The sequence below is a fragment of the Pteropus vampyrus genome, unplaced genomic scaffold, assembly GCF_000151845.1.
Source record: "Pteropus vampyrus isolate Shadow unplaced genomic scaffold, Pvam_2.0 Scaffold59, whole genome shotgun sequence".
In the NCBI taxonomy this organism is placed as follows: domain Eukaryota; kingdom Metazoa; phylum Chordata; class Mammalia; order Chiroptera; family Pteropodidae; genus Pteropus; species Pteropus vampyrus.
In genome coordinates, this window is record NW_011888840.1 from 5586274 (window position 1) to 5590033 (window position 3760).

Genomic DNA, 3760 nt, shown 5'->3' on the forward strand with positions numbered 1-3760 from the left:
TGAACTTGAAATCGTAGGTTTTCAGAGACTATTCTGGACAGAAGCAGCCTCCGCCTCTTTTTTCCCCTTCCTCAGAGTTTGATCCTCAGAGTTTGATCCTCAGTTCCCTTAAAAACACTCCCTGCCCGAGTGTATGAGCTCCTGGGTGAGCTCGCCACTGCCCATTGCACCGACCACTGTTCTAAACGTTGATGACTGTTAAGGTGATGTCTTCAGCTGAGACCCCGCCCCCTCCCCCCCATCAACATGGGACACCTAGAGACACCCGCCTCCTGGACTTTGCTTGGAAGGTCCAAGGTTCATTCGACTCTCCCAGTCCAAGATCAAGTGCACCCCGTTCCCCACCCAAATGAACAATGCCTCCAACCCTACCTGCTGACACCAGAAACCTGGCCCCTATCCTTGATCCTCCCTATCCCTCCAGACTTGTTCATCTGGTAAGTTTGTTTTCCTAAATGTTCTTTGCATTCACTCCTTTCTCTCCAACGCCAAGGCAACTGCTGGGGGGAGGAGGGGCTACACTCTTAGTGGTTCTCACCAGGATTTCTGCTGCTACCTCCTAATCGGCCTCCATGCTGCTTGTCAGGTCCCCTGAACCCCGTTCTCTGCATGACTGTCAGAGCAATCTTTCTACCAAACAGACAGCTCGCGTCTCGGCCCTGCTCGCGGGTCTGCAGTGGCTCCCTCCTCTCTTTAGAACAAAGGCTAAGTCCCTTAGCATGGCGTTCAAGGCCTCTCAGAATCTGGTCGACCCTTTCCTGCCCTGCCCTTCACCACTTTTCCAACAGTGATTTTATAATCTAGCCACACCGAACCGCCTATGGTTTGTCAGACTCCACAAGTATACACATCGTTCCTTTTGCTCAGACGTCCCCATTCGCCTGTCAGACTGGCTGAATCCAAGCTGTTTTTTCGAGCTTCAGCTCAGACTCCATTTCCCTTGGGAAGCCTTCTCGGCCTGTTCCAAATAGATGCCTCCCTTTGTGCTTTCACTGCACCTGGCATCTTTCCCTTCTTCTGCTATCACGAGATCCAGGATGTCTGTTCATTCACTCTCTCATTGGTTCTACATACATTTACTGAGCTGGCTCTGGGGATAGAATGGTGAGCTGAAGCCATGTGACTCCTGACCCAATAGAAAATGATGACTGCTGCTGTTTGCCTGTCTGACTCAATAAGCCTTTGTGAAATGATTGATGATCTTGTTTTTATGTGCCTTCAGGCCTTTGCCCTTGATGTTCCGTTGGCCTGGAACACTGTCTCCGGTTTGCAGGGCTGGCTTCTTCTTGGTCAGATTATCTAAAGTTGGTTCCCCTCCTGCCCCCTCCCTTTCTAGCTCTTCACCCAGATTTACCTTCTCAATAGCATTTGTCACTGTTGAAACTAACTTTTAAGTGTACATACGGTTAGTTTCATCCGCCTCTTCACACTAGAACATGACATTCCCAAGAGTAGGGACCTTGCCTGTCTTATTGCCCAGAGTCTCGGGGACTAGCATATGTCTAGTATGTGTGTGATAAATGGATGGGTGGGCTTTGCTGATAAGGAAGCAGATGCAGAAAAGGGAAAGACAGGTTGTGAGCATGAAATTATTTTAGACTCAATACCAAATGATCATGGGAATTTCAGATACAGAATGGAGGGTAGCAACTGAAAAACAATAACACAACTAACAAACATAGGAGGTAAAGTAGGAGGAGGTGGGAGGAAATGTGTCAATGTCACAGTAAGGAGTCACCTGCTTTCTAAAATGAAGAGATCTACAAAAACAACCACCATTACATCACTGTCTTCTTGTTCATCATCTCTTTTCTGAATCTTTGCAGAATTATTTAGGAAAATGTGGTAAAGAAATATTAAACATTTAACAATTCCTTCAGCTTCGTGTTAGCTTCCTTTTTTTTCTGTTAAAAGAAAATGAAACTTAAATTTAAAAATGGCAACTACAAAGTGTTAATATTTTAAAATAAATTAAGTTTTTCTATATATCTGTCAACCCTGCATTTATCCATATGTAGATAAATAAATGTGTATGTAGATATATATTTCTATAATATATATATCTAAAAAGGTGTCCACTATTTAACTATTATTCATAATTCACATACATATATGGATAAATATATATATTTCTGACATTTAGATATATGCTTGAAAAGATGTCAAGGATTTATCTAATATTCATAAAAGTTATTTTTAGTGGATAAAAATTTTTTTTCTTTTCTGTGTTTTCCTGCATAGTTTTAATTTTTTACAATGTACATGTGCTATAGCAAATGATATTTTAAAAACAATTAGAAGCAGATATACCAAAAGGTAATCGATAGTCAATTTTGGATGATAGGGATATTAAGATATCTTCTTTGTATTCTCTTTTCTTAAAAATTTTTAAAGAGGAATTTTTAAAAAGGAAAAAAAAAATGTGAATCTAAGATTAGCGCGTCAAGGATCCAGAGAAGGCACGCAGAGCCAAAGTCAAGGCTGAGGGAGTCCTGGGTCCAGGTGTCTCTTCAGCTAGGAGAGGCCCCGGCACAGAGAGTTAACAGGAAAAAAACCAAAAGCAACAACAACAACAACAAAAAAACCATAGCCAGGGCCTGGGACACAGAGATCTGACAGGTGCCATAAGAAGCTAGGCCTCTCTTGGCCTCGGGTCATCCAGAGGAGGACCAACCTCCTCACAAGGTTATAGAGGTTGCTTCCTGGAAGAATATTCAAACAGTGAAAGGGCTAAGTTCTCACAGCGCCCTATAGAGATGCAGAGGTTTAATAACCTTAGCCCAGACACCCCACCGGCCCCTCGGAGGGAGCCAGGCACAAAACAAATGTTGCGAGATTATAAATCGGTGTTGTGTAGCAGGCGGTACACGTGAGCATCAACTGCAGAATTTTTTTTTTTTCATTTTCAGGAGAGGAGAACCACTCATGCTGGGAAGACGCGATGGGAATAGGAGAAATTGAATGTGACACAAGAGGAAGGGGCCAAAGACCGCTGGGTGGGACGAAATCCTAGGGGACGTGGGGCACTGGGCAGGGGAGAGGGGCAGCCTTTGCTTCCAAAATACTGACAGCGCCCACTTGTGTGTCCATCTTTCCACTCGACTGTGATCTCCTTCTACGGTCTGTATCTGATTTGGCTTTCGGTCCCTCCACCCCATCGTCTAGCAGGGCCCTTGGCTCCCCCTAAGCGCTCAAAAAACGTTAAATTGAACCGTGGCAGCTCCTTACATCAGTCTCGTCCGGGGCTTATGTCGAGAAAGCAAGATAAACACATCCCCGTGCGGGTGGCCGGCGTTCTTTTGTTCCTTTGGGGAGACTATTGGGCATTCAAGGGGCCGCCGTAACCCTTGGAGTGGAGGGAGCTGCGCAGACAGCCGGCCCTCTGCGCGGGTTTGCCACCGTGAGCCTTGGAGTTGTCGAAGGAGGTGGAAGGTGCGTGCGGCCCTCTTACCAGGCCCGCGGATACTGGGTGGTACCCAAGGAGGCGCTCGGATTACTAGGGATGGAGATGAGCCAGGGGTCTGGTGTGCGAAGTGCTCCCATCTCAGCATCTCAGTCCTTTTACGCCCCTGAACTCGGCTTCCCCATCTGGCAAGTGGGAAGACTCCTGGCTTCCAGGACGCCGGGGGTGGGGAGGCGCGCGGAGAGCAGGGCTGCGGAAAGCGCCCAGGACACGCGAGCCGGCATCTCCGCGGAGTGGGCGCCGGCGCCGCAAGGACCCCCATCCCGGTGCGCAGCGCGCCCTCCCCGGCGCCCTCAG